Source organism: Mytilus galloprovincialis, chromosome 6 (genome assembly GCF_965363235.1).
Source record: "Mytilus galloprovincialis chromosome 6, xbMytGall1.hap1.1, whole genome shotgun sequence".
In the NCBI taxonomy this organism is placed as follows: Eukaryota; Metazoa; Mollusca; class Bivalvia; order Mytilida; family Mytilidae; genus Mytilus; species Mytilus galloprovincialis.
Window position 1 is genome coordinate 38,535,010 of NC_134843.1, and position 12,291 is coordinate 38,547,300.

Consider the following 12,291-nt stretch of genomic DNA (forward strand, 5'->3'; position numbering starts at 1 on the left):
ACAGCAAGTGATTCTTAATAGCTGTAAGATACATTTTTCTTTTAAAATACAACTTTTAAATCTTACGGGAAATTATTCAAAGCTTAACACTTCCACTGTAACCTCGCTCTAACTTACCCCCATCCCCTCCAAAAAAAAAAACACAAACAAATCCGCAATACTATTGTCATTCTTATAGTCAGCACTCAATTGTTCACAAACAAATGTGTTTTAAGCTACTAAAGACATATGATTCAAACGCTCATAAAGTCCTTTGTTCTATATTTTTGCTCTCCATTTTTATGCAAAACCTTTTACATTTTTATTTTATGGGTTATTGTTGAAGGTCGTACAATGACGTATGGTTGTTAACACATATTTCCTTTGATTTCTTATGGAAATTTGTCCATTGACAACAAACATACCACATCATCTACTTTATATAAGTATTGTATAAATTACAACGTATTTTGGTGATCTTGCAAAAAAATCGTAATCCCGAAAATCGTAAACATCTTTCTAATCTTCAAAGGGGGCAAGAAGAGTTCCATTAACAGGCCAATAAATAAAATTACAGTTAATTTTAAAAAGAATAAAAAAATAGGGGTAATTTTTCTCTCATAATAACAGTAAACAGATTCATAACAATGTCAATTTCAAGAAAGCAGACAACAGATAATTAGTCAATAACAGTACAGCATCAATGATCTTGAATATATGCCACTTTTAACTAAAATATAAAGGCACAGAACCAGGACATAGGAGCACAGAACCAGGACCGTTTTTCTTATCACCAGCACATCGTCAGGACAATTCCGTTTAACGAACTTGCACGACTTTTGCAATATAATATTGTTGTAATATACTTTGCATGGTACTTATGACGCATCAGAGAAAAATTAAGCAACAAAACAGTCGTTTTATTGCCGTTCTGATACAATGTAAACAAACCCACCAGCACAGAGTCAGGACCCACCAGCACCCGTCAGGACCGAATCACCAGCACAGTACGTTCTCTCGCAGGACAACCATACCCACCGTGATATATATCAAAATAGGTGAATATTTAGGACATTTCACGAACAGATCGTGCAAGTGTTTTATAACTAACAGGTAAGATGTTGTTGCAGAAAAAATATTCATTTTAACACAATTATTAAAGTTGTATAACGTAGAATAGGTTTTGTCATTCAGTTTCTTCATATTGAACTGAATTCCACTATTATGCTTTCTTTATGCGAGTCATGTTTACTGTCGAATAATGATACTATTCTTTCATTTTCACTGTAGAGCGATTCATTAGTATTGTATATGCGGTGCATTTTCACTGTATGATATATTTATTTTTTTATCTATTACAGCGTATTTTTTTAAGCATGAAAAACTTTAGTTAGCGTGCTTGCTTTGGTCTTTTTTGTACAATCATAATGATAACACCCAATTTAATTCAAATATAATATTTATATAAATACAGGTTAAACTATGCCGATACATATTGTTTAAAGATGTCAATCTTATTTACAAAGTTTGTATAAACAATTATGCAAACTAAGCAATCTAGTCAACCAAAGTTTTGCTTTACATGCATTAGGAAATTAGCTATAAAGCCTTAATTTAGCCGACTTGCTCAAACAATAGATAAAGTAAGAGACGGATTTGATCAAATTTAACTTACGGAGGAAAGTTTGGTTTTAAAACACTCTAAATAAATTCAATAGAAATAACATTTATTTCAAATGTATTCCATTTTTTAAATTTCTTATGAATCGTATAGGGATCTTTATCCTTGTTTTTTTTTATCCATTTCCATATCCTTGTTTTTTTTTTATCCATTTCCATGACACTTTACCACTAATTACGTACATCTTGATAACGATTGAATCGTTGGTTTTCCCGTTTAAAAGGTTTTACACTGGGGCCCTTTATACCTTGCTGTTTGGTGTGAGCCAAGACTCCATGTTGAAGACCGTATTTTGACGTATAAAGGTATACTTTTATATATTGTGACTCGTTTTGAGAGTTGTCTCATTGTCACGTATGACATCTTATCTATCTGTGGCTCAACCCGAAACGAGACGGGATGAAAAGGGATAAAAAACACACTTTTTAGATATATTTATAATGGGCTTAATATGAGTCAGAAAAGAGTAGAATAGTGGGTCGCGTTGAGGTATAAGCGTGACGCGGAATTGCCGATTTTTTTGTAATTAAGCGTGACACGTGATAGTCAAATGATTGTGTCGTGAAAACGAGAAATAAAGTAAAGCGGGACACGGAAAATTTAAAAAAATGAGAAATGCATAGTATAAGCGGGATACGGGAATCTGATAAAGCAGTAAGCGGGATCAGGGATCAGACCCCCCCCCCCCATGAGACCCGAGAATAAGATATTTTATCTTCATCCTATTGTTACAGTCATGCCTTCAATAACAAATGTATCCCATGCATGCATTTTTATAGACAAAAGACCTTATGAATATTTGGGGTTCTTTGACATGCTGAATCTAATCTTGTATCCAGTTTGGGGATTTTTACCAAGTTACCGAAATAGCCCACATAGAGGTCCAAAGGGTCTAAGATCATCAAACATGAATTGTAGCATGCATGTTGTGTACAATTACCCAAATGTGCATTGTTTGACTCTGTGGTAGTATCCACTCGCGGATCTAGAAATTTTTATAAGTAGGGGTCCAATGACTACCTAAGAGGGGGCCCGCTCCAGTGATTCCATATAAAAGTAACCAAATGTTTTCCCAAAAAGGGGGCAACCCCCTGTCCCCCTAAATCCTCCTCTGGTATCGAGCTGTTCATTACGGATATTTTTTTTTGTATCAAGGGTGCTCTACTTCAAGTACCAATGCAAACAAAAAAGTTCGCCCACACCTTACATTTCATGTTTTAATGACTGTGGATAATTTATGTCACATACCGTTTCACCTTATAGAGTTAAAATCATGCAAGCAACAATCGAGTCAAGAACATTTGTTCTACCAAAACTGTCTTTTTCAGAATATGGAAATTGAAGCAGTTGAGGGTACAACTGGGGAAAGTTAATCTTTTATAAGCTTTTCTGTCACCATTGCGTTTCAAGATGCATATTTCTCTGTTCGCAAGTGTATTTATTGCGTGGAAGATAACGTCCTCAAATGTACTCGTCTCTATTTTACACAGACTGCACTTAAACTCCGCAATATCAATCTTTGACTTCAAAAAAATACAGAAATATCTTTTATTTTATTTTTTTAAATCAAGGAAAAACGTAATTTGAAGAATACAATATGACATTTTGAGAAGCGTTTTTGTTACAAGTTTGAAAAGCTCTATATTTGATAGAGAATGAATGAGGAGTTTGTATTTCAATTTGAAAACACATTTATCATAAATTCTAAAGTCATCAACTAAGTTTTTTCATTTGTTTCAAGTGCATTTATCACATAATTCTACGATAAAAATTCCTCGCATCTTCGAAAATTCCACATCAGAAATGACTGCACTAACAGTGATAATCCATCGCATCTATAGTTAAAATGGATCGCTTTCAAAATTCGATATGCTATATTATGTTGCTTTTATAACACTTATTTGAACTTTAATGCTATGTTTGTACATAATAAAAAATATCACAATGAAAATATGTAAAAACGTTCCTTCAAATCAATTAATTTGGTATTTTCAAAACGTAAACAAATACAGTTTTCCCATGATCCTTTATTCTACAATAGACATACCCGCATATGACAGTGAAAATGAACTAGCTGGATTCGCACTTTATATACACTGACTGTACATCTCATGTTACATTACACAACGAAAATCATTATTCATGATGACACGAGGTCCCACAATAAAGTGCAAAGGTGAATTTAATAAAAACTTGATAAAAAACGTGTTTTCATGATCCTAGCTAAAACATGTAATTATAAATATTGAATGCTTCTTTTTGTAACTTCATAGGGTTGTAAAAGCGTTGACCGTGCGTACATTTTCAGAATGAAGCGCTTCCGCTTTTCATACAAAATGTATTTCGGTCATCGCTTTACACCTCAATGAAGTAACAAAAAAATCATTCAATTCTTAAATAAACCAGAAATGAAATTTAAAAATTCATTGAAAAATGTCTTTGAATGCTTAATTATATTTTAAAAACTGATGATATAGTGGTTATATATAATGATGCAAAAATGCGTGATATTTAAAGATAATATTTATAAATAAATTACAAGTAAAGCGTTGGTGAATAATGGAAGAATTACACAGAAGTTAAAGAGAGTATTTATCATTTAATTGAAAAATAAAATGATAGAAGAATAAACGTAAATAAAACTAATTAAAGAAAGTTTAACTTGTTTATAGAACAATTTCCTAAAAATATAAATGTAAAGTTTTTAATCTTTTAAGCATATTTGATAACTTTGTCTCAAAAATGTCCCCCAGCTAATTGATAAATGTGTCAGCTTCGAAGGCATAAAGATAATTGTATATACTTTTAAAATTAATAGACATGAACAATTAAGATTAAGTATTTCAAATTAAGTCCAGTCTGCTATATAAAGTCGTGCAAAACTATTTGGTTCATTAGACTGTGAACCAGAATGAAATGTAGTTAGCAGACTGGATTGTCTTTTAAAGGTTAGTAAATATGTCAATGTGTTAAATAGTTTGTTTTATGAATTTAGAGAAAACGAGTTTAAAGAATTAAAAGATGTTTCCCCAGTAAAGTAATTTTAATCACATTCGCATGTAAAATCGTGATATAGATTAAATATTAAAATAATAGGCAAAGTTTGAAATGATATTTAGGTAAATGATTTGTATAAAAGATTCTTAACTTGTAAAAAAAAAGGAATTAACTTATTCGTATAGATAACTTTTGAAAATACAATTCTTAATTTGATACTTGATTAAATATTAAAAGTAAACGAATTAAGGGGAGATAACAGATGACACGACTGTTCATTTATGGCGCGTATACTATTGTCGGGTTTTATATTATTGTTCGATTTATGTCGCGAAATAATTGATGTATAACTATGATGGAAAAGTAATGTAATCTGTATTATAACTGTTGTAAATAAAGATTAGACTGTGAACCAGAATAAAATGTAGTTAACAGACTGGATTGTCTTTTAAAGGTCCCGTTGTCATGCCGAGTCTAAGCTAGTTCCCAAATTATGTAACATCAATGTGAGCAGTTCCCCGCAAACAGAATTGATAAAACCATGAAAGAGAGACTACGACACGAGTTACAAAGACGGGACCAAGTTCCCGCATAATATATATATTAATAAAAACATTTGAAGTACGTTTGAGTCTTAGCTTATGCAATATTTGTTTTTATATATTTGAAAACTGACTGCTACCGACTGGTTGCTTGAGCCTGGTCTCACAAACTCCGCATTTTCATTACAGCCGATTACATTGAGTGTGTAGACAAAGATAATATCTTTGGATCGCTTGTTTGTTAGCTGAACTATGAAGTAACTAGATAAGGTATACCACCCTCCTGTAGAAGGAGCCTAGTCCTACAGACAGATTGATTGGTTATCTGTCTGTGAACTAGTCTACTCTTAAAGGAGGGTAGTTTACCTAACCTTATAATACAAGCAAGCTAACCAAGGATATGCTACCTTTGCCTACACACTCAGTGCAATCGGCTGTAACTTTTTTACATTACAGGTTGCAACACCTTGCCAAATCATTGGGTTCCAATAAACGTTTGGAAAATTTAGTTAATGTGCTTTCCCATAGGGTTTTATGCAGAACAAATACCGGAAATCTATTATGGAAAACTAGCAAAAACAATATCAAAATCGAAATCTAAGTGAACAATGAAGTTACTCACATTAAAAAAGGTTGAGACATTGAAGGCCAAATATTTTTTTTTATTCTTGCGTGTCTTACTAAATTATAATCCTGGTACCTTTGATAACTTTTTACACCACTGGGTCGATGCCTCTGCTGGTGGACGTTTCGTCCCCGAGGGTATCACCAGCCCAGTAGTCAGCACTTCGGTGTTGACATGAATATCAATTATGTAGTCATTTTTATAAATTTCCTGTTGACAAAACTTTGAATTTTTCGAAAAACTAAGGATTTTCTTATCCCAGGCATAGATTACCTTAGCCGTATTTGGCACAACTTTTTGGAATTTTGGATCCTCAATGCTCTTCAACTTCGTACTTGTTTGGCTTTATAAATATTTTGATATGAGCGTCACTGATGAGTCCTCAATGCTCTTCCGGACAAATTTGTTATACTAGATACCCCAATGATGATGGTGGCTAAGTTTGGTTGAATTTGGCTCAGTAGTTTCAGAGAAGAAGATTTTTGTAAAAGTTACGACGACGGATGACGGTCGCCAAGATATGAGAAAAGCACACTTGATACTTCGGGCCAGGTGAGCTAAAAAACGAGAAGCAACAAACGACAACTACTGTTTTTTTTGTGTGATTTTTTTTTATAACTTTAGTCTAGACCAAATATTTCATGATTTTTTATTATCTAGGACTGTATTTTTTTATTAATAATTGATAACCAAGTTTAATAAAATCATATGTGTGTATAGCAAACATATTAACTTTGGCTTGAAAGACGTCTATTTAATTGTTTTCGACTCGCTCTGCTCGGTCGGAAAAATTGACAAGAATAAAATCCTAAGATTGAACGCGTTCGTTCAACAATCTTATTAAAATTAAGATATATATTAATTTTCTCATACACAAGTATTACGAAATCAGAGATATACATTTTGATTAGATTAGTTCGTCTTATTTACAAATGTAGTGTTACCTGTAGTAAATTTACTGACTTCTTTAATAAAGGATTTGAATAAGAATATGTCCATACCACAGAAATGCCCCACTCGCACTATCATTTTCCATGTCTAGTGGACCGTGGAATTGAGGGTCAGAACTCTATATTTGGCATTAAAATTAAAAAGATCAAATGATATAGAATATGTGAACTGAGTTTAAAAAAAAATATATCTGTACATTAACTTCACTTTCAAGTATAGAGATGTGATTTTTTTTCTGAGACAAGTGCTTGTGACAATCCAAAAGAACTTGCAGTCATTCGATGTTCAGTACTTCAGTACTTTGATTGTTTAAAAACGAGGAAAAAATACCCTGCCACATTCGGTATGTGTTTTTGTTAGACCTTTTTTCCCTTCTGTTTTGTATCGATCTCATACGTTAAGCCCTTTTCCACTGATTTGTATAGTTTGTTTTTATGCTGTGCTGTAACAAAACTGTCCCGGCTGTTTACAAGCATGTTAAACGCCACAATATATTGCATGTGCCTGCTCCAACTCAGGAGCATGTAGTTCAATGGTTTTCGTTTGTTGATGTCTTTTATATGTGTTTTTCGTAATTCATGTTGTTGTAAAATCGGCTGTTCTTTTTCTCAATTGAACTGTTTCATATTTTTCAATTCATGGACTATTGTAGCCGACAATACCGTATGTTTTGTCTCATTGATGAAGATTATATGGTTGCCTATATATAATTGCTTACATCCACTACATTTGAACTTTGTTGGATAGTTGACTCATTTGCATTAATACCAAATCTCCTTATTAAAAGTTGAGGGGTGTGTGTGTTTCTTTGGAAAATTTCAATGTTTTTCTCCCAGGTCACCCAGTTTGAATAGAATATTTTGACATTTTGCTGTGCTCTTGGATTTGAGTTAAGAGCCAACCAAAGCTCACGGCCTGTTGGTGGGTAGTTGATGACTATATGGTAAGCTCTGGATGTCTTTTTGAGTATTGCATACGGTGATTTGGTGATGTCTTCATGCCATGCATTGTCCCATTACTTTATATAGACAGCTTATCAGTCAACCTGATCTATCAAGTAGCTCTCCTCGCCTTTTGTATAGTCAGACGAAAAACAAGATATAAACTGACTTAGCTTGGTATATACATGTTTATTTAATATACTCATATAAATATAAAAAAGAAGATGTGGTGTGTTTGTCAATGAGACAACTCTCCACAAGAGATCAACATAACACAGAAATTATCAACTATAGGTCATCGTACGGCCTTCAACAATAAGCAAAGCCCATACCGCATAATCAGATATAAAAGGCCCCGAAATGACAATGTAAAACAATTCAAACAAGAAAACTAACTTATTTAGGCACAAAAATTGAACGAAAAACAAAAATGTAACACATAAACAAACGACAACCACTGAATTACAGGCTCCTGAATTAGGACAGGCACATACATTTTGAATGTGGCGGGGTTAAACATGTTAGCGGGATCCCAAGTTCAAGTCAAATTGTCAAAAGTCATATTTTAAAACAACATAAAAGTTAAAAAGTGTAAAAAAAAATATTTTAATAAATGTTGAAAATATTATTGTGTTTGTGAGTGGAAAACTACTTAAAATTGTAGAAATATTCAAAAGTAGCTCTCGCGTTTTTGTTCTGCGGCTACGTTAACGGAACATCAATGAAGTAATCGATCTTCATGACTATGGCTTCAATATTTAATGGTATAAAATATCATATTCTGCTTGTCGTAGTCTCAAAAAGACTTCAAGTTGGAATAGATCTACAAAGACTAAAGAACGTTCATGTGTGGTTTAGCAATTGTACATGCCCACGAAACCGACGTCCAGATATTGTTCGGAAGATGTTTTGAGAAGTTCCGATGCGACCGGACAAGTAAAATTAAACTGTTACAGTATATTACAGAACACAAAACTGGCTATCTTTGCTGTAAATACAAGTTAAAAACCTGATATGGTTTACATTAAAGCTAAAAATCCCAATCCCACGGCATCAAATAATTTAAAAAAAAACATATGACCTTTAACATTGGAGGTCTAAACTAGCATTGAGCCGTGTCCAGGTCCGAAATAGAAAATAAAGAGATGTCTGAACACGGGACAAAATCGCACACAATATATAGAAAAAATACAAATTATTAATGAACAGGGCTTTTATGCCTGTTCTTCATCTTGAAAGGAGCTGGAGGGTCTTCATCGAGGAACTAGACCATTGATCCTCATTATACAAAAGTAACATAGGTTAGTGCAACGGACTATACAAAAACATAAGATCCTGGTTCGATCACCGTTCCGGTGAGAAAATTTCCAATCCACTATTAATAAATATGTTTAAACTAACAATAGCCACACACTTGACTTTGTGGATTACATTATTTTTTTCATCATCCTACATATGTCTTTTGATGTTGTTCATACATGTAAATACTAAAAGTCTTACACTGTATCTATATATTTTGCTCCGAGACCAGACCATAATAAAATAGATAAATTAAAACTTGCGCTTTAGATTAAGAAAGGGTGTGAAAGATTTTGTATCATTTTTTCCAGTTCTTCTGGAGTCCTTGAGCCCTTCCCTCGCAAACAATATATAGTTTTCTTTATTTGTAAAAGAGGCTAGTTACGCTACAATATTATCATCTTAAATTAACCTCTCCAAACTTAAAAGTAAAGATCACGCACCCTTATTGTTTAGATTGTAAAGACTTTTGCATCCGTCGACATTATCTTCGATTAAAGTAGTATTGATCTGACAACCGCTGTGCATGTATACTTTAACGACCTTTAAATGAATGACAAATGACAACATTGTCATTTTTTGAATGACAACTAAACTGTGTTGGAAAGATAACATAAATACACTTTCGTTTTTCGTTTTTTGTTTTTGTGAAAATGAAAACACTTTCATTTTTCGATTTTAGTTTTTCAGAAATCAAAATTGAAAAATGAAAATATTTTTGTTTTTCGTTTAGTGTTTGTGAAATCAAAAACGAAAAACGAAAACATTTTTGTTTTTCATTTTGGTTTTTAAGAAATCAAAAACGAAAAATGAAAACACTTTCGTTTTTCATGTTGGTTTTTATGAAATCAAAAACGAAAAATGAAAACACTTTCGTTTTTGTTTTTTGTTTTTGATATTTCAAAACGAAAAACGAATGGACGCAGATATACACGGACCCTTCTATTGTTACAAGCTTAATTTTTATAAAAAAAACAATCTGCTGTCCAACTTTGGAACAAATCCAAGATAGATGTAAAAACTTATTAAAATTTTGAAAAACTTTAACCACAGAGTGAATGTAATGTTAACTAGAAGAATAAAACTAAGTCCATGTATAAGTAAAATACAGACTTTCACATTCATTGGCTGAAATTGATAAGGTCAAATTCTTTTCGTTGCAAGTAATTGAGAGAAAAAAACAATCGTAAGGGAACCTAGTGTCTAGCCTTGTTTTGCGGTTAGTCGGAGGCTCAACAAATTTTGGGTAACAATTATTTAAAATAAACCAATTTAACACATATTTTTTTCTAGCGGTTATACAAGAAATAGTCTTATAAGCTGTTTAGATAATAGATATTTTTTAATTTATTTAACAGCGGATGAAATGGAACCACACACACGGCATACCCCCCCCCCCCCCACCCCCTCCCCTCGCTTCAGTTTTTAATGATCGTATTTGGCCTATAAGAATCGACTTAATTTATAGAAACCATAGACGTGGTGTCAATTTCGATGTTTTTTCTTAAATATTTTTTTAGCGTCCATTGGCAAACGTTAGAGATTTTTTTTTATCTATGACTAGAACATATCAATATGATTTACATTTGAAATCGGAAGTACCGATGTACTGTTTTACTTCTAAACGATATTGCTGTCAGGACGATTGTTGATTCCTGTAAGTTTCCGGAAAAAACCGGTTCAATTATAACAATGGTACTTTAATCATCGCTCCGTTATCGAAATACACTGTATCTAATTGTACATGTTATACACGTGCCTAATTCATCTTTCATAACCAAGCATATGATTTAAAAATATTCATAATTTGAACAAAAAAATAGCTGGTTGTTGCATTCTTAAATGGGTTAAGGACAGATGATAGTTTATTGATTGGTTGTCTGTTTCATATAATTAAGTATTTTTTTTTTTTTGCATACATCATTTAGGTCCTTTTATATTTTAATACAGTGATGAATTATCCTAGCCTTTTTAGAGTGCGGTAATCTAAACTTAACACAAACATATGCAAAAATGTTACCTTTACTGATTTAACCATGTGATCCATTCCTTTTTTCATCTATCAGCCATTTTGTTAACTGTTTGTTACCCAAACGGTACAACCTGAATATCCCCGTTTTCTTTAATTTTCTGCAAGGTCGTGTTGCTTGTTTTTCGATAATTTATGTATTTATGTTCCTTGTGTTTTTTTAATGTTACCAACACATAATTTGTCTATCAATTTGTTTTCGCAAAAACGCATTTTAGTTTTCATTTTTTTTTTGGGGGGGGGGGTAACATAAAACGATGACAACGAACAAAGTGAGAATCGAACACACGATTGATTTGTTTAACAGATACCATGCAGTAACACGTTTCTTTATTCTACTTTCCATATTCATCGTCGTTCATAAGCTGAGTGTTGCATTATATTCATATTCAAGAAATAGTATCGATATGGCGACATTTGATTTGTATTTAACTTACGAGAAAAGAATGAAAATCAAAAATGGCAAATGTTGGAGTTGAGAACAAAAAGAATGAAACCCATATTTTTTTGTGGCGGTTATATAAAAAATATTTATATAAATATAGATATTAAATATTTTTTAATTTATCTATCAGCGGGTAATATAGAACCACACACACGACCAATCAAACTTCGCGTCAGTTTTTTAATGATCGTATTTGGTCTATAAGAATCGAAATAATTCATAGAAACCATAGATGTGTTGTAAATGTGGATGATTTTTTTTTAAAGTTTATTTTTAGCGTCCATTGACAAAAGTAAAGATCTTCATGTCTATGACGAGAACATATCAATGTGATTTACATTTGAACGCGGAAGTATCGATGTTCTGTTTTTAATTTAAACGGTATTACTGTCAGAACGATTGTAGACTCATGTAAAATGCGTAAAAAACGGCTCAATTTTAACATTTAAACTTTTAACATCGCTCCGTCATCTATATACACTGTATCTAATTGCACATGTTATACACGTGCCTAACTGAATGTCCATGCATCTTTCATGACCAAACATATGATTTAAAAATATTCATAATTAATAATAAAAAAAAAAAATAGCTGGTTGTTGTATTTATAAGGGGATGAAATTATTTTTGTTTTTTGCATAAATCATTTTAATTCCTTTTAGATTTTAATACAGTGATGAAAAATTCTCCTAACCTTACGAGAGTGTGGTAATCTAAAATTAAACACAAAATAATTCAAAAATGTTACCTTTGATGATTTAACTATGGGATCCATTCCTTTTTCTTCTATCAGCCATTTTGT

At 32.3% G+C, this 12,291-nt stretch overlaps 1 protein-coding gene and 1 long non-coding RNA gene across 2 annotated transcripts in view; both read left to right on the top strand.

Moving 5' to 3' along the window:
• LOC143079541 (uncharacterized) overlaps positions 1–12,291 on the top strand; it is a 303,363-nt gene that overhangs the window by 172,518 nt on the left and 118,554 nt on the right. The gene's annotated exons all lie outside the window — the stretch shown is intronic.
• On the top strand, positions 4,510–5,283 carry LOC143078131 (uncharacterized). The gene is made up of 2 exons (XR_012979068.1): positions 4,510–4,608; positions 5,057–5,283. It is a non-coding gene; the product is annotated as an uncharacterized LOC143078131 (long non-coding RNA).